This window comes from Suricata suricatta, chromosome 1, assembly GCF_006229205.1.
Source record: "Suricata suricatta isolate VVHF042 chromosome 1, meerkat_22Aug2017_6uvM2_HiC, whole genome shotgun sequence".
In the NCBI taxonomy this organism is placed as follows: Eukaryota; Metazoa; Chordata; class Mammalia; order Carnivora; family Herpestidae; genus Suricata; species Suricata suricatta.
The window spans coordinates 36,843,972-36,869,141 of NC_043700.1; the positions used below are offsets into that span (position 1 = coordinate 36,843,972).

The 25,170-nt window shown below is 39.6% G+C and overlaps 1 protein-coding gene and 1 pseudogene across 4 annotated transcripts in view; one reads left to right on the forward strand and one right to left on the reverse strand.

Annotated features, from left to right (window-relative positions):
- SLC20A2 (solute carrier family 20 member 2) overlaps window positions 1-25,170 on the reverse strand; it is a 105,101-nt gene that overhangs the window by 57,217 nt on the left and 22,714 nt on the right. The window contains exons 1-2 of one of the 4 annotated variants that reach the window (XM_029936615.1): window positions 15,397-15,414; window positions 15,037-15,110 (exon numbers count right to left, since the gene is read on the reverse strand). The exons of 1 other annotated variant lie outside the window; for it this stretch is intronic. The gene's annotated coding sequence lies outside the window, so the exon portion shown is untranslated. Of the gene's footprint in view, window positions 1-1,132; window positions 1,225-15,036; window positions 15,306-15,396; window positions 15,415-25,170 lie in introns of those variants that run through there. 2 more of the 4 variants (XM_029936607.1, XM_029936624.1) reach the window with 2 other exon arrangements.
- LOC115289437 lies at window positions 6,987-7,583 on the forward strand (annotated as a pseudogene).

A 25,170-nucleotide genomic window follows, 5' to 3' on the forward strand; every position in this document is an offset into this window, starting at 1 on the left:
GGGGCTCGAACCATGAGATCATGACAGGTGCCCCTGTTTTCAAGTAATACCTACACCCATCGTGGGGCTTGAACCCACAACTCTGAGGTCCAGAGTCACATGCTCCACTGACTGAGCCAGCTAAGCACCCCAGCTGTTTCTACTTCAAATTTATAATTTGATGATTCCACGAAAAAATTGCCATAATGAAATGCATACTGGCCATTCTTTATCAAATTTGAAGATATGGCAAATAGTCTTTCATTGTAGTAAGACTGCACTTGGAGAGGAAGAAAAAACTTCTAACGGAATGGCTTATGGCACACTGCAGTGTGCTCCCATTAGAAACGTGGAATTAGGGGCCCTGGGGCGGCTCAGTCAGTCAAGTATCCGACACCTGCTCAGGTCATGATCTCATGGTCGTGAGCTTAAGCCCCACGTCGGGAGGGGGGGGGGGAGGGCTTGTGCCCTGCAGGGACCCAGCTCAGGGCTCTGCACTCTTTCTCTCTCTCTCTCTCTCCCCCTTGCTCACATGAGCACGTGTTCTCTCTCAAAAATAAATAATCAATTTGAAAAAAATCCATGAAATTAACTTGCATAGAGTTGGGTGTTTTTTTTTGTTTTTTTGTTTTTTAGGGATTATGACCGCCCCTTGCTGGAGTGCTGTAGGTTCAATGCTGTTTGAAAGCAAGAGGCAAAGACAGCTGAGCTGTATACATTTACTCCTGCTCTGAGATGGAAATGGCTTCGAAACATTTTTTCCCTTTCTGTGTACACTATAGATGGATTCCCCTCAGATACTCTACATAACTTTTTCTTCACTCATTACCAAAAGTAGAGTCGTTTTCATGAATAAGTCACTTAACATCACTTCTATCAAATGGCAAACCTGGGCGTGCTGTTCCGCTGTTCCAGTTCTGTGCCCTGAGTGTCGGGCTGTCTGGCTAAGCTCCAGGAGCTGTATTAGGAAAATACTTTCCCTTCAGCCACAGTTTAAAATGGAACTATGTATGTAAATACATTTCTTAGTTCCTACATACTTATTTGCTGATTTTGTTCTCATTAAAGTAGCTCAATAGAAATATGAATGGTACTTATAAAACACTTGATTCTTGACACTACTCTATATTCTTTCTATTAATAGAACACTTACATAAATAGAAGAGTAGATAGATGGAGATTATTATCTGAACTATTTTCCACGCTCAACTTACAGCTCCATAGCTCTTATTTTCATTCCAGGGGTTCTTAAGCAATAGTTCCTAGGCAGCAGAAAAAGCAAGAGGGAACAAATAGTCATTAAATTGATTCAGTTTCCTTTGCAATGCAGGAAATTCGGTTCAAGCCTGTGTAGTGCTTTATCAGAAGTCTGCACACTTAATTCAATTCCACCCAAATTCATGGTGTAAACAGTCTAAACAAGGTAGTAAGTCTAAAACATTGTTCATCTGGGCAGGAAGTCAGGTGAAAATTTAGCAGTTCTATCTCTCACTGAGACAACTGAAATCTTCTTACTAAATTAAGAAATCATAAGCATTTGCTTGCTATTACCCTCAAAGAATGATGAAAATAATAGTTTAAAATATGAGCGAGAGAAGATTGTAAGATTCCTTAAAATATTATGTACTGATTTTGAGTGTGCTCCCGGCACTTAATTCCTTACTGGATGATTGAGATGAGCTTTCTTGGGCAAGTCACCGGCTCCCTCTGGTCAGTTTTTCCCTTAGAAAACTTGAAGCTATGGAGGATGCCTTGACGTGAACACAGAGCTTATTATAGTAACTAGAAAGCAACCAGACATAAGCTGCTCCTTAGTGATGTTTGAAATCAGTTACAAGAATGGAGAAATATATAATTATACAGTCTTTCATCATTAGCTACTTAATTGCCTTTACTGGAGCTTGTGTGTGTGTGTGTGTGTGTGTGTGTGTGTGTGTGTGTGTATGAAGTATGAAGATATTACTGTCTAGTGTCACTTCCTTGGAGCCTAAGAAACCTGTTTCAGCAGATCTGCTAGCAGTGGATTCCGGTTTCAGGTACTTGGGATGTTTTTATTTTCCCTTCACTTCTGAAAGACAGCTTTGCAGGGCAGAGGATTCTTGTAGCACTTTAATGTGCCCTCTTACTGCCTTCCGGCCCCCATTGTTTCTCATAAGAAAGCAGGTGTTACTCTTAGTGAGGCTCCCTTATAATTGAGTTTTTCTTTCCTTGTTCCTTTCCACGTCATCTTTTTGTCTTTCGAAATTTTGACTACATGCCTGGGTGTGGATCTCTCTCTTTATGCTTTTCCAAATTAGTTTGTTAAGCATCTTGAAGGTATAGATCAGCGTCTTTCATCCAATTGGAAGGCTGTAAATCATGACGTCTTTGAATATTTTTCTACCCCTTTCTCTCTTCTACTTCTGATACTTCAATTGGTACACTTAATAGTGACCTATATTCTTCTGAGATTCTGTTCATTTTTTTTTCATTCTTTCTTTCTGTTCTCGACTGTATTCTCTCCACAGCTCTCTCTTCAATTTGCAGATTCTTTTTTCTGATGACTCAAATCTGCTATTGATCCCTCTAGTGAGTATTTCATTTTGTTATACTTTTCAATTCCAGAATTTCCATGTTTAAAATTTTTTTAATTGTGGTAAAATAAACATACAACTTACCATTTAATGACTTTTAAGTGTACAATGGCATTAAATATATTTGCATTGTTATGCAAACATCACTATTTATCTACAAAACTCTTCATCTTACAAAACTGAAACTCTGTGCCTATTAAAGAATAATTTCTCATGCCCTCTCACCCCAATCCCTGGCAGCCACCATTCTACTTTCTGTCTCTCTGAGTTTGACTGCCTTAAGTACAACCATATAAATGAGATCATACTGTGCGTTTTTGTGACTGCCTTATTTTACTCAGCATAATGTCTTCAAAGTTCATCCACACTGTGGCATGTTTAGAATTTCTTTCCTTTTTAAGGTTGAATATTCCATTGTATGTATGAACCACATTTTTATTTTTACTCATCCACCAATGGACATTTTAGTTACTTCCACTTCTGGCTACTGTGAATAATGCTATTATAAAAGGTGTACGAATTTCTGTCCAAGTCTCTGTTTTCAATTCTTTTGGGTATATATCCAGAAGTGGAATCACGAGGTCAGGTGGTAATTCTGTTTTTAATTACTGTAAACTACTGTACTGTTTTACATGGCAGCCACATCATTTTATATTCCCACTAACAAGGTACAAAGGTGCCAATTTCTCCACATCCTCACTAATGCTTGTTCTGTTTCGTTTTTTAGTAGTAGCCATTTGAATTGGTGTGAGGTGGTATCTCATAGTGGTTTGTTTTGCATTTTGATAGTGATTAGTGATGTCGAGCACCTTCATTGGCTTATTGGCCATTTGTAGGTCTTCTTCATAGAAATGTCTATTGAAGTCCTCTGTCCATTTTTTAATTGTTTTGTTTTCGCTGTTGAATTGTAGGAATTCTTTATATATTCTGGATACTAACCCCTTATTAGATATATGATTTATAAATATTTTCTCCCATTCCAAAGGTTACCTTTTCACTCTATTGACTGTGTCCTTTGTTGTGAAGAAACTTTTAATTTTGATGTAGTCCAATTTATCTATTTTTACTTTTCTTGTGCTTCTGATATCATATCTGTATTTTCTATACCTTGAAAAATAGTCATTATTTGATGATTCACTGCCACCTTCCCTTAATTCTTTAAAAATGGTTTCTTTTAGGGGCGCCTGGATGGCTCTGTTGGTTAAGCTGATGACTTTGGCTCAGGTCATGATCTTTGCACTTCACAGAGTTAGAGCCCTACTCGGTCTCTATACCGACAGCTCAGTACAGTACTCAGTACTGCTTTGGATTCTGTGTCCCCCTCTTTCTCTGCCCCTTCCCCACTCGGGCTTTGTCTCTCTCTCTCCCCAAAATAAATAAACATTAAAAAAATTTTAATGGTTTCTTTTAATCTTTGAATATATTTATAATAGCTGCTTTGAAGTCTTTGCTTTGTTCAATATATGGGCCCCCTCAAATGCTGTCTCTATTGTCTACTTTATTTCTCCTGTGAATGTGTCACAATTTCTAATTTCTTTACATGTCTCTTAATTTTTTATTGAAAACTAGACATTTATCGATATGTTACATATCTATAATTGTACATGTTATAGTGACTCTGGTTACTGATGTTACCAGATTCCAGAGGTTTTGTTGCTGATATTTGTTTGCATATTTATTTGGCTGATCTAATTCTGTGAAGTCTACTTTCAACACAGAAGTATGGCTGTTGATGTCCCTGCTCAGATTTTTTCCCTCTCGTTTTTATATTTTAGTTTGGCTTCTTAGGAATCACCCATAACCCACTTAACTGGTCAAAGGTTGTACTTAAGGCCCCTTAACTATGGCTTTTCACCCTTTACCATGGCTGTATGTGGAACTTAGAGACTACTTTCATAGTTCAGGGAGTAAGGGATGGAGGGAAGGTCTACATACAAAGGGGCAGCACAAGAGCAACCTCTGGGGAGTTTTCATTATTATTTATCATGTCTGTGCTGATGGTCACAAAACTCTCAGCATGTGTAAAAACTCACAGAACTACACTGTCACCAGATTTTTAATTGTATAGTAAAATGAATTTTACTATATATAATTTTTGTTGAGGTGGCCACGATTTGCTTTTTAAAAAAGTAATTCTGGGGTACCTGTGGCTCAGTTGGTTAAACGTCTGACTCCGGACTTCGGCTCAGGCCATGATCTCATGGTTCGTGGGATCAAGCCCCAGGTTGGGCTCTGTGCTGACAGCGTGGAACCTACTTGGGATTCTCTCTCCCTCCCTCTGCCCCTCCTGTGTGCATGCACACTCTCTGTCAAAATAAATAAGTAAACGAAAGAAACTTCTGTATCTGTGTTGCTCTCACATAGTTGGATCCAATTTGATCATTTGAGTTCTTAGACGTTTACTGTTTAATATTTAAGGAGGAGACAGAAAACAAAATCTTTCTCATTATACTATTACCAACTGAGGGTCATTTCCTCTCAGAATGCAATAAAAATAAAAATTAAACTTTAAATAAAAAAATACATCATTGTAATGCATAATAGTATGACAATGTCAAGTTTTTATACCTGATCAGAAGAAGATTTTTCTGGATTAAGCTTTTAAGCCATTTTTCTTCAAATAAAAATTCTGGATTATTTCATTGTTACTGACAAGTCTCACAGAGCAAAAGACACTTATGATTTAAAGATGAATGAAAAACCAAAAAAATGTGAACAGAAGTAGAGATGGCGAAAATCAGGCCTGACAGTGAAAGGTGCTTGGTCGGACACTCCTCCACCCTCTAGGTCCTCAGGGATATGGAACTCTACACACTGGGCTGAGGCAGAAAGTGACAGAACCCCCCAACAATTCTCTCCTCCTGCGCCAGCTTCCACTTTAATCTCAAGTCAAGTCTAAAGCAATCACTTTCTTTCTAAAACCTTTGTAATAATACATGAGCTCTCAGCCACCTCACTATTCATATCCCCTTATTTCACTTTTAGTCTGTAAAAAAGGCAAAAACAAACAAAACCAAGAAATTAATGAACACATTTTAAAAAAGAAAGAAAATAAACTCAGTCCAAATCTTTAAGTTGAACTCCATTCTCCTCTTGCTCTTACAAAGCCTTCTTTCTCTTGACAGCAACCACAGTTTTGTTTTTTTTTTTACCTTTTCTAATTTAGTCTATAGTCTCAGAATATAGTCTAGACATATTTTTATCTGCTCTATCACTTTTAAAAAAGATGTTCTCCAGGAGAAACCTGATGGAGGACCAGGGGGAGGCAAAGAGGGAAAGAGAGTTGGGGAGAGAGAGGGACGCAAAACTTGAGAGACTGTTGAATACTGAAATAGAACTGAGGGCTGAAGGGGACGGGGGAGGGGAAAAGAGGTGGTGGTGATGGAGGAGGGCACTTGTGGGGAAGAGCACTGGGTGTGGTATGGAAACTAATTTGACAATAAACTACTTAAAAAAAAAGAAAATAAATAAACATTAAAATGTATGTATAGAAAATGTGTGTATATATATATATATACATATAATAAACATTAAAAAAGATGTTCTCTTTCTTCTTTTGAGCCACTGAACTCACAAAGAATTCTATTAATCAAACTGTAGCCACCTATTTTACTCCATCTTGATATGGCGTGTGGCATTTCATTTTTTTTTAATGAAAATGTTTTTAAAGTTTATTTATTTTGAGAGAGAAAGAGAGAGCAGGAGCAAGTGCAAGCAGGGGAGAGGAGGGGCAAAGAGAGAGAGAATCCCAAGCAGGCTCCACGTTGTCAGTGCAGAGCCTGACACAGGGCTCCATCCCACAACCCGGTAGATCATGACCTGAGCTGAAATCAAGAGTCAGACGCTTAACCGAGTCACCCAGGTGCCCCACGGCATGTGGCATTTCATATCTCTGTGCTGACGTTGTGTGCCGGAGGGCTGTGACTCATCTGAGTTGAAATCACTTGGCAGCTAGGGCATGCTGAGGTGGCTGTCACAAATCTCACTGGAACAGTACTCTATCCATTGCATATCTGACTATTTGGGTTAAACAGTTCACTGACATCTTACTCCCCTCCCCGACCCAGAAAAGATGATAAAATCAAGTGGGCTATGTCTTTACTTCCCCAAAGAGGCAACAGCGCAGAAAGGAATTATATGATTGTTCCTATCTTACTGCAGGAGAAAGAGACAAAATAATAAAGAAATGTAAGAAAGCATGAACAGAAGAGCACTCCTCATAAGGATCAAAAACGATAAGAAGGAAACTTGAAAAACCAGCTTTCTTAGTTACAAGTATTCCAGGAAACACTCTTCTATTAGTAACAAAGGCGAAGCCAAAACATGGTAGTACGTACATGCTACCTGACTCCTTTTGGTTTCTCAAGGCATCTTGGCTTTAAATTAAGTTTAAGGGGGAGAAGTTGAGGTCATCATTGAACTCGAAATATTTAAAGTGGATACAAAACTGCTTCAGCAATGCAGACAATTAAGTGTGTTGTTGTGGGTGACAGTGCCGTTGGTAAAACATGTCTCCTGATATCCTACACAACAAACAAATTTCCATCGGAGTATGTACTGACTGTTTTTGACAACTATGCAGTCACAGTTATGATTGGTGGAGAGCCATACACTCTTAGACTTTTTGATACTGCAGGGCAAGAGGATTATGACAGATTACGACCGCTGAGTTATCCACAAACAGATGTATTTCTAGTCTGTTTTTCAGTGGTCTCTCAATCCCCATTTGAAAATGTGAAGAAGTGGGTGCCTGAGATAACTCATCACTGTCCAAAGACTCCTTTCTTGCTTGTTGAGACCCAAATTGATCTCCGAGATGACCCCTCTATGATTGAGAAACTTGCCAAGAAGAAACAGAAGCCCATCACTCCAGAGACTGCTGAAAAGCTGGCCTGTGACCCGAAGGCGGTCAAGTACGCGGAGTGCTCTGAACTCACACAGAAAGGCCTAAAGAATGTATTTGACAAAGCAATATTGGCTGCCCTGGAGCCCCCAGAATTGAAGAAGACCCGCACGTGTGTGCTGCTGTGAAGGTCGCCAGAGCCCTTTCCGCACAGCTGGGGTCAGCACTGTTAGATCAAACTAAAGATTAAAAATTAAAATTCGTTTTCGCAATAATGAAAAATAAATAAGTAAATTAAGTTTGAGGTATCAGTCCTGTTGACAGTGGATTCAATTTAGTCTCAATCTAAACCTCTCTCCCCAAGTAAACCTGGTGACAGATTCTACTCATTTAGGCCCAGACTTAGAAACACACTTCAAAGAGAGACCCTTTAAATAACCATCCAAAGTACTTACTCTTGTTACCACACAAAACGGGTTAAAAGGGAGGCCTACTGTTTTTGCTCACGATTTTCTTACATCAACTGCCACCAGTACCAAATAGTTACCCGAAATAACCTTCTGATTAAGGCCACAGGAACATCCTAGCAGCATTTGGCAGAAAGAATTGAGAGGGCCAGCACTCTCTTAAAGTGCTATCACTTTTAATAAACACTGGTGAGACATACTTTGATACTACAAAGATAAATGCTCTGGAAATATCAGCGAGGTGACTTGTTCTTTCCATCATCCCTCATAACCGTCACTCAAAATAATATCTGAGGTCTACAACATATGGTTCCATCATTCACTACTTCATATCGAAACCAAGAACGATGGTCCCTTACAAAATTTACTGGGACAATCCTAACACAAAGTATTATTTCAATGACTTCAAAGTGCTGGGTTCCCCAGCTCCCCTCCTTTATATAAGACTGAACCTGAGATCCTACCCAATTTGAGGTCACAGAGTACACTGAACATCCACAGCCATAAGTAGTGAGAGCCAGCCCTTGCTAAGTACCTGTTACCCTGCAGAATTAACAAAACTAACCTTGATCAGTAACGGCCACATATCACTCTGTGTGGGCCTCTTCCCAAGAGCCAAGATCTCAAGTCTCTGCCTTAAAAATAAGTCAAAATTTCCCATTGTAAAATAACACACACTCATATATAAAAAAAACAAAACAAAACCTGGTAATTACACAAGAAAGTAAAGCAAGGAAAAGTGGTCCTCGCTCACCACTGAAAAACAACCACTGTTCTGTGTACATTTTGGTGTACTAGTTTTAACCATCGGGGTACGCATTACTTACACAAGCCACTGGGAGGCCAATGCCAAATTAAATATAAAAGTCAAAATAAAAATGAATTATAATAGCCCTGTTTTGAAAAGAAAGTTTTTCATTATTACATAATGCATGCTCAGAAAAAAAACATAAACGCAAAACCTATAGGCAACCAAAGAGAAGGGGGAAAACATACATCAGCTAATCTCTTTGAGAGAACTATTGCTTACATTGGGTGCAAAGCACTCTTTTCTCATGTACATATAAGTGTCTTCCTTTTCTTTTTTTTTGTAACTTTTTAGAGAGAGAAAGAGAGAGAGAAAGAGAGAGGGGGCGGGGGGAGAATGCCAAGCAGGCTCCATGCTTAGTAAGAAGCCTGATGTGGGACTTGATCCCATGACCTGGGATCATGACCTGAGCCAAAAGCAAGAGTTGCACACTTAACCAACTGAGCCACCCAGCTGCCCCGTGCCTTCCTTTTAAAAAAGAAAATGAAGCCATTAAGCTATTTTTTAAAATGCCTTCCATGTAGAAAATGGTTACACGTATATATTTTGTAACCTGCAATTTTCACTCAGTGATAGATGGAATGCTATCACTTTAAATGGCTGCAGAGAGTTGCATTATATGGCAACACCATACACGATCTAACTAACACCTTATTAGGCTGTTTCTGGGGATGTTTCTTTGAATCTTTAGGTCAGTAATTCTTCAGTCTATAATAAGCAAAAGGGTTCTTCTCCTCCTTTCTCTTCAAGTTTAATTTTTTTTTGACTGAACAATAATAATGAGAAAAAGTTTAGGCCAAACCACTTACCCACTCTTGTTTTTAATCAAATATACGTGGACCACATATAAGATTGATTTTAGAAACAAAATTATTTTTGCCAAAGCAAAATACCAAAGGGAGTGACTTTTTAGCAAATTCTTTTTGTAGAGAAATGAAAATAGCCTTTTGCCTGCTATCAGTAAGAACCAAATGGACCAATCGTTTGAATGTTCTCTTGGATTTATAGTTATTGAGAGTTCACCAGCTTGAGAGAAAATATTTTGTATTCAGACTAACTCAGGATGTTAAAAATCAGCTCTCTCTGTCCTCTGCATTGGTGGGACATAGCTACCTTATCAGCGTGCAACCCGCACATTCGGTGGGCTTCATACACTCTGTAAACAGACGCAGGTGTAGAAAGAGCAGTACCTGCAGCTGAATGTCTGAGAGCTCAGTGTTTTCAAACCCATCCTGGTCTGAAGATTGTGCAACACCAGTATATACACTTGCCACCTTTACCCTCTCTGTCTTCCATTACGCAGCAAAATGAAGTTTGAGCCAGATGCCCTCACTTGTCATTTCTCACTTCAAGGATCTTTTAATACTCTGCAAGTGTGTAATTAACTATAGCCATAAAAGTCAAGGATTCTACCTATCCCATTTTTAAGGGCTAGAAAATTAAGGCCATGGTGCCCTGGCCAAGACAGTGCATGTCGTCTCTGGAGACAGCAGTGTGCAACTTGTGTGACAGTTTTTAAACAGCTCCGGCAAAACATGTCCTCAAAAAACTCTTTCTTCGTTATGATAACAAAAAAGCTTTTATTGTATTATATGCTATACAAAGTATAACAAATACTCTCTCAGTAGTTTGTGTTTTCAACGCAAGAAAATTCCATCAGGCAGAAGCATAAAGAAGTGTGGTGGGGCATGGTGAGTAAAGGGAATCCTAGGAAAAGTTAACTATTTTGACTGGGAATGGTAAGAACCACCGCCTTCCACCTTCCGAACTCTATAGATAATTTATTACACGGGAGAGGGCAGAGCACCTGTGGCCTTGACCATTTCAACTGAGTAATTAATCACGTAATTTCATTACATGCCTGGCATGTGTACCATTGTTTGCTGCAGATATAAAACCGTCAAGATCAAAGAGGTCACTATCCTTTACCTCTAGCAGGGAACCTCCAGGCTGGCAACATCCTGTGCTTGCATTCTCTTTAGGTCCTCGCTTTGTTCCTACATCTAGGGTGTCACATGGAATTCCCCATGGCAGAGATGGGGAAGGGCATTCCTGCAGGTGACACAACAGCACACCAACAAAGTTCTCCTATGTAAGTGACAGAGTTGGGAAAATGGGGTGGAGCCAAACTTCCCCTACCGCCACCCATCTTCTGATGTGGGCTTCATGAAGAAAGCGGCCAATCTAGCCAGCAGTCTGTGACACAAAATGATCAATCACCAGCTAACATCAAGGGGTTCCTTGTTTTGACCTCTGCCCAAATTCCCCTTCTGGTGGCTGTGAAAAAGTCACATGGGAAGAAGGGAGTCCACTGAATAAACACTATGATACAATCTGATAACACAACGTTACTATCACATCTTCTCATTTGATTCTCATTTGAAATGGGCACTGTCTTAACTACTGAGTTCAGAAAAGTAATTGCAAATTTTTCCTGGCTAATTATTAATCTTCTCTAAGTGACAGAGGAAATCCAGAGCAAAGTCAGGGCTAGAAGGGACTCTGAGAGGTCACTTGTCTCTAGACTTTAGAGAGAATATTGAAAACATCATAAATACAAATCCATTTTTAGATAACTTCCAAAAAAAGTTTACATTTTCCAGGGCTCAAATTCCCCATTTTATAAAACCCTTCTTTATATCTCATCTAGTAGTCCGCCAACCTTAGTGTGAGTCAGAATCACTTCAGGGGCTTGTCAAAACGCAGACTGCTGGGCCCCATCCCCCAGGTTCTGAATCAACAGATCTTGGGTGAGGACTGAGAAGGTGCATTTCTCCCAAGTTCCCACGTGGTGCTGGAGCCAAAGGTGCCAGGGCTGCAGTGTGAGGGATCGCAGTTCTAACTAACCTTTGCTGGACTGAATCCTTATGTTCTCAATGTAAATAGATACTAATTGGTCAACAGTTGTTGGTTCTGAGGCATATACTTACTTGCATAACAATTCAAGAGTGCCCTGGGCATTCTTTTCCCCTCTAGGCTAAATACCAGAAATTCCCTAACATTGTATTATAGATATCATTTTTCAACACTAATCATTTTGTGAGGTTCTTTGTTGAGCCTTCTCCCAAGTCTCTTTTAGTTGTTGAGCCATGAACTAGACTCAGAACCTCAGTCAGAGACTGGCTAAGGTTGCGTATGAGGGAAACAAGACTCACAGATTCATACAGTATATTCCTATTTACTAATGTCCAATACCCGAAGCTTGCCTTTATTAGCCCCCTTCTGATTCATGTTCCTCTGACTCCTTTATTGGGCTGCAGTAATGCTTAGGTGACCTTCGTAATGCCTTTCTTCTGAGAAGCTCAAAGCACTTCTCTAATTCAACAGTTGACCCAACATCCTAAACCAGGGCAGGGTTTTAAGGAACCAGACCTAGTGCATATGAGGAGAGAGAAAATCTGGAATGCATGGTCAGATTTCTATCCAAATCTCATTAAATTGGGAAAGATGCTTCTTACATTTATTGGACTTTATAAGACACCAGGGAAACAAATGAGCCTCCTCCCTCTGTGCGGAACTGAACAGGGAACTGGTGCTGGGGATCTGGTTGTGGGGCTCAGTGTCCCTCCCTCTCCATCACTTCCCCAGCTGCAAGAGAAAGGGAAGGAGCACCCCCAGGCGCACAGCAATCCGTCCTGTTTGGCAAAAGCCTGGATGAACTGAAAGCTATCCTGTGAGCTGACCCCAACCTTCCCCACTCCATTTGTTTTCCTTTTCTCCCCTTTCACGTTATTTTTTCTGCCAGTCTACTTAGTGTGTTACGTCGGGGGCCCAGTCTCTGTCTATTGCCTAATTTTAGCATATGAGTTCTTTGCGAGGAGGAACTATGCAGTCTTTGTGCACTGTACGTGCTCTGGGGGTGCTTGATACATGCTAAATAACAACAGCAGTCCCAGGACTTCCAGGAGAAATCAGAACTCCAACAGAGGGTCCAATCCTATTACCATCTACTTGCGTACAAGACAGGCAGAGCTCAAGGTGTTACTGTGTGCACTGTTTCCTTCATTTTAGATAAAACCGCTGAAATTCAATATAACAAAGCCTATTCCTACAAAATTTCCTTTTGAAAGAGAACAATCTAGAGGTGTGATCACTTCACACTGGCATCCAGCTCCAAGCCAAAAAGCAACCTGTTAGATAATGTAAGTTCCCATATAACCACACAGACAAGTTATCTATTATATAAGCCCTCATGTGGATGAAGGGAACCCCCAAAAAGATTCTTCGTTGCTTCCCTGAAAACTCCCTCAAAGCTTCGGAGCAGCAGGCCAATTCTCTAGGAATAAAGAACGAGTAAAATAAACCCACTGCAGTCAGGAGTTACTGTCAGAGCCTCTGGGTCTATAACTATTTTGGGAGGCAGAGGGCTATGAGGACTGGGCAGGCTGCCAGGGAAAGCGGCTTAAACAGGACTGGAGGACAGACATGCACAAAGTCAACCGCAGGGAGGGCAAGAGTGATGGAAGGTACAGGTGTGCACAGCACAGGCGTGGACGCGTGGGTGGCTGAGCTCTTTCCACAGGCCTCAAGGCTGCCCTGCTGCCTAGCATCTGGACCCCATTTGTGACCGTGAGCTGAGTTCACTGTGATCTGTCACGCCCAAGGTCATAACTAGTCAACAGAGACTCTACTAACGAGGGAACCATAACCGGTATCACTTCATCAGGCACACAAGATAAGAAGGAATGAAGGGAGTCAACGACCCAGCAAACAGAAGAAACTCCCACACTGATGCTTACATCATTAAAATGATCTCCCCTTTCATTCACCTGTATCACTCTCTCACAGCACATAAATCATTAAAACGAACACTCTCAAAGTGTTTATGAGCATTTTAGCAACTCCTCCTAGAAGAACACCAGCTTCCTCTAGTAAAAATAGCTATGGAAACTTCTGTTAAATTTTTTAAATGGTACATTTTGAACAGCATTTCTTTTTCACAGGACTGAATTACAACAGCGGGAATGAGTAACAGCTTGAAAACGATCTAGTATCCAACTACTATGCACCCTTACAAACACTCCACCGACATTCTGAAGGCCCTATTAACAAAAGTAAGAATAAGAATGGTGACTTTCTTGTAATGAAAGTATTAGGCAGCAAATACTGTAACAGAGTCCCTTTTACTGTTGAAGATGATATTATAGACTTTTCTGTTAGAACTACAATGACTCTGGACTGCAAACTTCTGCTCAACAAAAAACTCAAGTTTTAATAGGAGTTTCTTTCTAAAAATAGCTCAAGAACGCAGCTCTGTTTTCCCTTCTTACATTCTTTTCCTACTAAATGTACCCCTGAAACACTTCCTTTCATTGTCGACACCTTAGGTCATTTGGATTTAAAATCAGACAATACATAATAACAAAGAAGTCTTTTGAATAGGCTCTCAAAATGGGAGACTGGCATGTGAGGGAAAGGCCCTCCTTGCTCACACGGATGACAGGGCGGGCGTGGGTGCCTGGTGAGCGGCAGCCATAGCGCCCCCTAGACCTGCTTTACTCAAGTAAATATTACTACAGGGGTCAAAATTTGTTAATTGGTTAAAAAAATGTCCTGCCTGATTCTCTGTTATAAGCATGTTACTTGGCATGAGGTCAGTGCACTCTGAATTAAAACACACTCAAACTAAGCAAGGTGATGCTGATTTAATTAAACATACTCGATATTAAAATCTTTAGTGTTCTTCAGTCCAAATTTAAGTTGGCAATGACTTGTTAAATTAAGAGCAGGTAAGATTAAAGAATTTCATAACTTGGGTTAATTTTTGGTAATTAACTCAATCTTCCAGAGGATGCTTTCAATTACTTCGTAAAGCCTTCCTCCTAAATTTATTTTTTAAGTGCTTCTCTTTAAGGGCATATAGGTCTGTTTTTACACACAAAATCTTTCTTAAAAAATAAAAACCATGCAGCTATACATTTTACAAAATTACAGATGACACTCCCATTATTTCTGCATATAAACTTGTAACTCCCAGTAATTGCAACAGGAATCCACTTTTAACTTTTTTTTCCCTGAGAGTTAGGTTACCATAGAAATAAAGCTCAATGAGACAACCATTCCATTAATCAAATATTTTAACAGATAAATCAAGAAATAATCTACAGACTGCTTCTGCAAAGATAAATACAATAAGAATCAAACACTTTCTCTCGGGAAAACTGAGTAGAAAAACCTACTGCAGGTTTCTTGCAGTAGGGTACACGGCACAGAAAAACCTTTGCCACCATTCTTAGAATCCCCTGAGGTAGCCACCCCGAAGTTTCCAGTTTTCCCAAGACATGAAAAATTACTATGATAGCAACATTAGGAAGATTTAAGGAGAGAAGAACAAAGAGAAATCTTAAAAACCCAGCCACTACTTACAAGCACTTTCAAAGGAAATCTGAGCCGCAATTCTTCAGAAGACTGTTCTCCCGACCATGAACACAATCTGAAGTCTAAAATAGATATCCTATCACCTAAGGCCGAGAAGTCACATTTCAGCTTACTAACTTTTACTCGGGTAAACAGTTTTACAACTCCTAGAACAAACCCCGGCTAAAATTAACTGCACCGGCGCAGCAGGCAGGAACTCGCTGATTTGCATCATGTGTGCTGGGATTTATTCACTAGGACAACATCGGTGTCCTCTTAATGGGAAATTTGGCCAAGGGGCGTGCTCTGCTGAACAATACATAGTATCACGATTATGCTAATTACCGAATTCAGTCCAATAATACTAACTTCTTTTAAGTTGTTTTCGCAAGTACAGACAAAGAGAAAGGGTAAGCTCTTTTTCACAACAGGCGCTCACTTGATTTTTAAGCACATTCAAATCAAACAAAACTTTGGCAACAAGGTGGCAGTGCTGTATGCTCCTCACAAGGAAAAGCAAAGTAAAAGGACCTTTTGTCAGATCCTTTAAACAGTGTGATTCGAGGTGGTACTATGTGAAATTAAACAGGCATCAAATATACAAACTAGTAGGTTTAACAACAAGTACCCTTCAATGAAAGCTTTTTCTTGATATATAATGAACCAATGTCATTTACTTGCTTTCTAGATTTGTCTTCTGCACTTCCAAGGAGTCGCTATGAGGACAGAGGTTCACAAATAAATTACAAGTGAGAACAAACATCTCAAATATTTGCAAAAGGCATCGTCCTTGGCAAGAAGCATTCTGAAGTGCATTTAACTGCGTGGCTAGCTCTATAGATAGATGACAGCCCACCTATAAATCATGTTGAAACTCAAGTTAACAGCTAAAGACCCCAAGCACACATCTGATATTCAAAAGAAAATAAGAAGTAACATAGAATTTCTTTTAAAATATATATACTCCATATAAATATACTTCCAAGTATGTATACATATTATATATATATATATATATATATATACACACACACACACATATGTAAATATATACGTACTTCCTTAATAAGTACAACTTACATCAAAGCCACGAAAGATGGTTTAGATTAGTGTTAGACATTTGAGTTCTGATGACATACTCTGGTCTTACTGACACTTTATGAAAAATATCAAAACACATTACAAACCTCAATCAAATCTCCAAACACCTTAGGGAGATATTCCCTCCCACTCCCTCCTTTTTAAACAGAAGAGTAAAACAAGTAAATTCAACGATTTGTCCAAGGCTTCACTCTGAATCAACACTGGATCATTCCATTGCCCTCCTAACCTCTCTAGGACATGACTTCATATTAACCGTTTAGCTATAATCCTATAGATCTTTTCTAAGCTGTTTGTTTTTCTGATTTTGAAATGTTGAGTTTAAGAATGTAAGAGGTTTATTCTACTCAACTTCCAAATTCCAGGTCTGTGCTACAGGGGTTCACTCCTTGACTCTCTGTCACAGGTAGATATCCTGTTGCATGGATCTTTAAGACAGGACTATGCCCTTATGAAGCACTGTCCACCTATGGCATAGACACCCAAAGTGGTAAACAGGTTGGTTCCCATGGGCATGAGCTGGTAACCAGCAGCACAAACCCTGCTAGCTGCAGGTCTGGGATTCTACCCTCCATGCCCAATGGTGAGCAGGACTCGCTCTACCTCCACAGGATGGTAGCTGGATGTGCACTGACCACTACCGCAACCCAAAGTCACTGGAAGTGGGTGCTTCCCACTCCATGCCAGAAGAAAAGAAGTCAACACTTATCAAAGATGACTAGCCTCTAATCAACATAATTAACTCTTAGCAATCCACAGCAAATGCACTCTGGAATTCTTCTGCCAAAAGAGGATGTTGTGAGGCTATTTGTGATACAATTATCCTTATCCTCTTATGTCACTGTTTGGAAGAAGAGTTTCAAAGCTAAAAGATATTTCTTCCCTAAACCAGAAAGAAAAAGCAAATACGCCAACTTTATTTAGGCACTGGATTTTACATTGCAGAAGAACAGTATGATGAATCCTACATCCATATGGAAGGTAGGGAACACCGAGTTTTCCAGTTCCTCATGTATCAAATATGCTGAGTATGACTCCACTGTTTCTTTCGACAGTGGCCACACCTGTTCCAAAATGGAAGAACCAAAACATTCCAAAGAAAACAGTGTATCCTCCAATTTACATTAGTCACTCTGCTGCTTCCTTTTCATTAGTGAAAATAATTTAAGAGTCAACTGTACTTTTGTTCCAGGCATACTTATGACAGTAGAGAAGAACCTATGGGCATCATTAGAAGCAAGGTAAATTCTCCCCATTTGTTCTCAGGAACTTTTGGTGGTACAGGAGGAAGGCCAGGGAACGCCATGTGAGGCGAAGATGGCCATCTATGGCATATTTAGTGCAACAGATCCATGCAATTGAAACAAAAACAAAACCAATTTTTTTAAGAACTCGCATTCATGAATTAAACTGGATATCGACCAGAGTAGATACACATACTGAGTAGCCACATACATAATTAAAAATTTTCTCACAGTAAGGTTAAAAAAAACGAATTTGAATAATATATTTGATTTAACTCAATATACCCAAGATACTATCATTCCACCATGTAATGAATATAAAAATGACTAATGAGTTAGTGGGAGTAATGGAAAGCTGAAGATCAAACACAGCCTGAACAGGGAGGAAAAATGATCTAGGAAGGAGAAAGGACCAAAGGAAGAACAGCCCAAAAGGAGAGAGAAGAAAAGAAGAAAAGAATTTCCCCCAGGCATAGAATTCAGTTACAAAATCAGGTAGCAGATACTGGAATGTTCCTGTTCGGGCTAGATGCTGCTGATACAGAGAGGGCGGCTAAGTGCTCTCTGCCCAAGAAGCTCACCTTCTGGTGAGAAGGACAGCCCCACCCAGGCAGACAGCATTCTGGTAAGCACGAAGACACAGGGGCTCTGTGCTCAGGGAGCACACCTGCAGTAGAGCAGGGAAGAGGTGCAGTTTATTGTTTAAATTAAGGTTCTTTTTTTAAATAATTATTTTTAAAGGAGAGAGAGAGAGAGAGAGAAAGAGAGAGAGAGAATCCAAAGCAGGCTCCAGGTTCTGAGCTGTCAACACAGAGCCCCATGCAGGGCTTGAACCCATGTACTGTGAATTCATGACCTGAGCCAAAGCTGGACACTTAACTGACTAAGCCACTCAGGCACCTCTTCTGAAATACTTAAAAATTACATCTGGATCCAGCAGTAAAACTTCCATTCTAAGCTTTTATCATTTTCAAGTTAAACCTGGTTATTTGGTCCAACTAGTGAGGGTGGTAGGGTAGGGAAGAGTAGAAAGGGGAAAACACCCTCATGAATCTCCATGGTTCCCAACCGTTCAGAGGATGAAATAAAATATTCAAAGGCTTCGTGCTGGATAAATACATGATTGACCCGCTAGGTCAGCAACTCTTCTTTGGATGCAGCTGTGGAGTCAGAAAGACCTGGGTTCAAAATGTAGTCTCCCACCCACCAGTTCTATGACTTCAAGGAACTCAGCTAACCTGTTAGCTTCCTCACCCGTAAAACAGGGGTAATAATGCCAATATCAAGGGCCAGTGTTAAAACTCTCCAAGGTGCCACATACCACCAGCACACAGGAGCTCTCAATAAATAGCTGTGGCCATTATGATCACATCCCTTCTACCATCAGTGTGGTCTTCGTTGAAGATCAATTTGGGATATGTACTGAGTAAGGGAGGATTAAAGGCTCCCCACTTTTATAGCTCAAAGCTTCAAAAAATAAAAGTTGAAAGGGGCTTCAAATGATTGCTAAGTATTTCAGGGGAACCTACAGTCTATAAACTATCTCTCTGAAAACTGTGTAACTTTGACAGCCTGATTTTCTCTATTTGATCACCTCATGTTGCTAGCCCAAGGATGAATCAGAATTTAGGAACACCGACTAATTAAGTACATATGAATTCCCTATCTTGGCAGACTGTTACAGTAATGACCCCCTATTTGTTTCTGCTTCCCTGAGGTAGGCCCTCTCCACACTCACTCTGCTTTGGCCAGCAAGACAAGAGCAAACTTGAAAAGTGCTGACCCGTGGGGGCTCACCCGCTCTTGCTGTACTTTGGACCCCAAGAACAGCTCATGAAGAAGCCCTGGCCAGCCCACCGACGGTAAGGCCATATGGAGCAAAGATGTGCCACCTGCACTGGCCAGCAGGATGACTCCCAACATGTGCACGAGGCCATCCCAGACTGTGTGGCCCCAGCAGGGCTGCCAGCCACCTGCAGTGACCAGCCAGGCTAGCCCAAACCAAAAGAACCACCTCGGGAACCTATGTTACTGTGAGACATCATATGTGTTTGTTTTTCTAAGTCACTAGTATTGGACAATTTATTGTACAGCAAAATCTCACTAATACACACATCTTCAAAAACTCTAGAACATTCCACCCCTGTATCTCCAAACTAAACCTTTAAAGACTAATTGGTGTTTGTTATTCTTAAAATTCACAATTCTGCTTACTATATTTACTTTATCATATCAACTATTATGTTAATCAAACTAAAATGAAACAGTGATATGGTCTGATTACAAAAATGCGGTAGTGGTAAGTTCTCCATTTATTCCATCCTATGATCTGAAACAAACACGCGCGGCCTGGAGCGCTATGGCCGCGCACATACGCTAACGAGACGGTTCTTCCATCCGGCCGTCAGAGGGACTACACTGGCAGAGGTCCTGGCTATTCAATCTTAGTACTTCAGAAATGGATTAAGTGCCAGCTTGCCCACACACGAACAGAAACTAACTCCAGAAGTGTAAACCCTTTCCTCTTCAACATTCATTTTTTTGTAAGCTAAAGAGAGAGAGAGACATAGCAAACTCTTAAGGACAATTCTTTGAAAACTCTGCCAAGTAGCTAATTCAGCATGATTTTACAACACAATTTATATCAGTACTGTGAACGTAAAGGCAGTACTTTTACTGCTATTGTTTGAATACTTGTTTAACATAGTTGATTTTTCAAAGTATCTTAGAATAATACTGGGACATTTTTGCCCTTCACATATATGCCTAAAAGGTCACCCATTTAACAAACATTTGTTGGGGTGCCTGGGTGGCTCATTTGGCTGAGGGTCCAACTTCATCTCAGGTCGTGATCTCACAGCTTGTGACCTCCAGCCCCAAGTCAGGCTCTGTGCTGACAGCTCAAAGCCTGGAGGCCTGCTTTGGATTCTGTGTCTCCTTCTCTCTCTGCCCCTCCCCCACTCATTTTCTCTCTCCCTCTCTCTCTCCGTCTCTCTGTCTCCCTCCCTCCCTGCCTCACTGTCTCACACAAATAAACTTTAAAAAACATTTGTTAAACACTTGGTTTCTGCCATCATGAAACTCCAAGCATCTGTAATATTTGTATGAATGGTAGGATGTCCATGATTATATCAGAAAATAGTGTGAATGAAAGTTTTGCCTTCAAGAGGCTTATAATCTGGTATGAGACATCTCAGTAAATATAAACTTTCTACCATATAAGAAGGTAATCAGTAAGTATCTCAAAGGGTAAAATTTCATTCCATTAGGAATCTAAGAAAAGAAGAGGCTTCTAATTGTGATAATCAAGAAAAGGAATCCTGGAAAAAGTGACATTTGAATAGAGTCTTTGCATGCTGGTGAGCTTTCCAAAGCAAAAGGAGTGGAAAGAACATTATACAGAAGAAATGACGTAAGCAGAGATAGAGAAAAAGGAAAGCCATAATGTATGTCTGGGGAATGGAATGGATTCAGAATCCATCTCTATCTGCCTGGGTTCAAATTCTAGCTTCATCATCAGTAGTTGTTGACCTTAGACAATTACTTTCGTTATGGTTAGTTTCATCATCTTTAAAATAGATAGTAATCTACATACTTCACAGGGCTATTCTGAAGATTAAATTAGTTTATATTTGTAAATATTGTAGAAAAGTGCCTGGTGCTTGATATATAAACATTTCATTAAATAAGGTCACATTTATGCATACACAGCAAGGTATGCAGACAAATATGCATGAATATAGATATATAAATATAGCTGTATCACTAAGGACAGTACCTAGTAGGTAGTAGGTGCTAAATATACTTGTAACTCTTTCCCCCTTTGTCTGGAGTTCATAGAGAGTCACACTAGAGTACAGGGTCAGCCATATGTTCAGGCACGCCAACAGTAGCCTCCACTCAGTTAAAAGAGCAGAAACCATCTCTCCTCCTCTCTAAAACTGTAAGTTTCCTCTTTTCTCTTGGGAAAACACTTCTGCATTTGCTGATATAAGATGCTCTGCCTGAAACTGCTACACAGACACAGCCTGGCTGCCAGAGTCAAACGAGAACTAGTATCTTATGTAATAAATACATCTTCCATGAAAAAATAAGCACAGGCTTATTATTAAGTACAAACTGAACCTCTATAATTTATTAGTATTCAAGCTAACCTAAAATAACAAACAAATGTACTATAATTTGAGATTTTAGGAAAAACAACATTAGATTTAAAGCCATAGTATTTCAAAAGGTGGGTTAACAAAATCTTACTAACTCTACTCTAATTTGGCTTCAAGGTAGTCATCTATCCACACTGAAACTGAAAATACTTTTAAATGCAGTCTTTTTACTTGAATCTATTAATAAAATGTTAAACTGAGTTCTCTCCATTTTTAAGGCAAAAGTAGAAAGATAGTTAAACATACTAAAATAAATACTATTAAAACTACTTGAAAATAGTCTATGTTGAAATAAGTAAAACTGAAAAAAAAGAGAAATAAGTAAAACTGTCCTGCAATCGCATACTGTTTATTTATTTTTAATTTTTTAGGTGATAAAATTTTTATTTTTTTATTTTTTTAATATAGTTTATTGTCAAGCTGGTTTCCCTATAACATCCAGTGACTATTTGTCACCCAGTCACTGATTAGCTGCTAATCAGAAACACCCACTTCTCAGTTTATGCAATCCAATCATAAGAAAACTATTAGGAATCAGGCAATAAGCTACTGACTTCTAAAACCTTTTGGTACATTAGCACCAGAATATTAACTTTTGTTATTTCAATCTGCAGTGCTCCATAAGCAATCAAGCTTACTTCAAGAGTATGTATGATCTTGAGAGCTACTCTACTTTGTAACTTGAGATTTAAGATTCTCTAAGGGGGTTGCCTGGGTGGCTCAGTTGGTTAAGCCTCCGGCTTCAGGTCAGATCTCACGTTCGTGGGTTCGAGCCCCGTGTCAGGCCTGGAGCCTGCTTTTGGTTCTGTGTCTCCTTCTCTCTCTGCCCCTCCCCCTCTCATGCTCTGTCTCTCTATCAAAAATAAATAAAACATTAAAAAAAAAAAAGACTTTCTAAGGAAAAGAGGGCTGTAGAATACTTAACAGAGCCCTACTGCTGGGAGCATTCAATCAAAGTTTACTAGCTTTACGCCCATTGGCAAGTTACTTAAATACATAAAAAAGTATTTATATCTATTTTTATTTATATATATATATTTATTTATTATTATTATTTTTTAGCTACATAAAAGAACAATGAAAGGGAATTCCAGATTGAACCACCTGTATGTGGTAGAGAATCTACCTTGGGCTTTTGGGTTCCCTCTCTCTTTCAGATGAACAGGAAACTTGTAGGATAAGAATGAAAGGATCCTCATAATAACAGCCCAAAGCCACCAGTTTTATTATCAATAATTTCAAATATGTTCTCATGGGTCCTCAAGTATTTGTAAGGTTTGTTTGAAAGGCAAATGATCAAGTATGTGGTAGAACACAACACTTGGTACTTAGTAATTTACCAAGAGACATGGGAAATCAAGAATGTATGCTCTAGGGGTGCCTGGGTGGCTCAGTCAGTTAAGCATCTGACTTTAGCTCAGGTCATAATCTCATGGTTCATGGGCTCAAACCCCACATCAGGCTCTGTGCTGACAGCTCAGAGCCTGGAGCATGCTTAGGATTCTGTCTCCCCCTCTGCCCCTCCATGGCTCACACTCTGTCTCTCTGTCTCTCTCTCAAAAATAAATAAGCATTTAAAAAATTAAGGAAAAAAAACATGTATGCTCTAATTTTTTATAGCTTTGCTGTAAATGGATGTGGTCTGTTCCCAACCAGATAAACTGAGAAGTGGTCACTTTTAGGGTAGGTTGTCAAAATCAACCTCCAACTAAAAGAGATGGAAGTATTCCTAAGAGATTCTAATTTCACATGGCTACAAGGTAGGTGGCTAGTTTCTTCAGGGGCAACAGCCTAGTCTCTTGATGATAAAAGTATGTGACTATCTCCTAAGCACTAAATATTTCATTTAAAAAAAATGCTCCTGGGGCGCCTGGGTGGCTCAGTCGGTTGAGCCTCCGACTTCGGCTCAGGTCAGATCTCACATTCGTGGGTTCAAGCCCCACGTCAGGCTCTGTGCTGACAGCTGGCTCAGAGCCTGGAGCCTGCTTCCAGTTCTGTGTCTCCTCCTCTCTCTGCCCCTCCCCCTCTCATGCTCTGTCTATCAAAAATAAAATAAAACATTAAAAAAATGCTCCAATGAGTGCTCACTTTTCAAAGCAGCAAAAAACAAGAGGATTAACAACTCAGCTCTGACAATTGTAATAGCCCGGTAATTATAATAATCCAAGAGGCCATTCTCAGAAACAACAGAGACCAGTTTCTTTTCACATGCCTGGTTCACAAAAAGAAGAGTGGACAAACAGTACTGGGACATCTGTAGTTGATTGCAGACTGTGAAATAATAGACAATTATGCATTTTAGACCTTAACATGGTCATTGTAAGAGTTGGTTTCTCCTTCTTCTTGATATCATATTTTCTTTTTTTTTTTTTAATGTTTATTTATTCTTGAGTGAGAGAGCTAGAGAGAATGAGAGCACAGGTTGGGGAGAGGAACAGAGAGAGAAAGAGACAGAATCTGAAGCAGGCTCCAGGCTCCTAGCCATCAGCACAGAGCCCGATGCGGGGCTCAAACCCACAAACTGTGAGATCATGACCTGAGCTGAAGTTCATTGCTTAACCAACTGAGCCACCCAGATGCCCCCTGACACTATATTTTCTTCTCTCTCCAACTGTCAGGAAAGGGTGCATTTCCCAAGTCTTTGACTCACATCTGTTTCTAAAAATGCTCTTAAAAAATGACAAAAAATTACTCTTTTTAGTTTCTTGGATTGAGATCCTTTTGTGTAAACATATTTACAGGAGGGGCTCTTGATAGATCCAGATTTCTTTAAGATTTTCAAAAAAACTTTTTATATAAAAGGAATGGAAGCATAAAAGAGTAGCAAATTAATAAATTCCAACTAACATTCTGACTTTGAATAAGAAAAATCTTGTCTTTATTATTCAAGCTTCTAAGATTATAAAATAGTAAGAAGTCAGTTAGACAAAGGGTGTTCCCGTTGTTCACAAACAGCACAGCAGAATGATGTATACCCAAATCATGACGTCAGACTAGTACTCACTATTCTCTGTGTAAGCGTTAAATAGGCCATCTCTTTGCTTAAGAGTGTAGTGGTGAATCAGGGTTCAGGAAAAATAATTAAGATAAAAAGCAAATTAACAACCCAAAACGTCCCCCAAACAATATTCAAAAGAATCTCTCTCAGATCACTTACTAAAGTAACCTCTTCCAAAAATCACCATTAAATTAATCCTTGGCACTGAAGAAACAGGAAGAATAAATCACATTTAATTTATAATTCTTTAGAATGTTTTGGACAATTCCGAGACACACTGTGGAAAAAAAGTATCAAAAATAGCCAAGAGAAGGACTAGGCAGCAGCTAAACATAAAGGCCAGAGGTGAGATCAAAATTAGAAACATATAATGTCTGGAGAACTGTCCATATAAGGAAGGGTATCTTTAAATCAGTAACTAAGTCAGGATAATCGCTGGGCAGAATAAACAGCTGCCATCACCGCAATGGCTGACCCTCCATCTCTCATTCAGGAATCTCTCTGGAGTCTCAGGAGCCTCAGGAGTGTGATGCATACGACTTTGTGCTATTATGTTTGATAACACTCAACAGTATTTGGAGAAATCTTCAAAGCTGGTCTTCACTTTCCTAGTTCTAGATGAGAAACTTCATATATG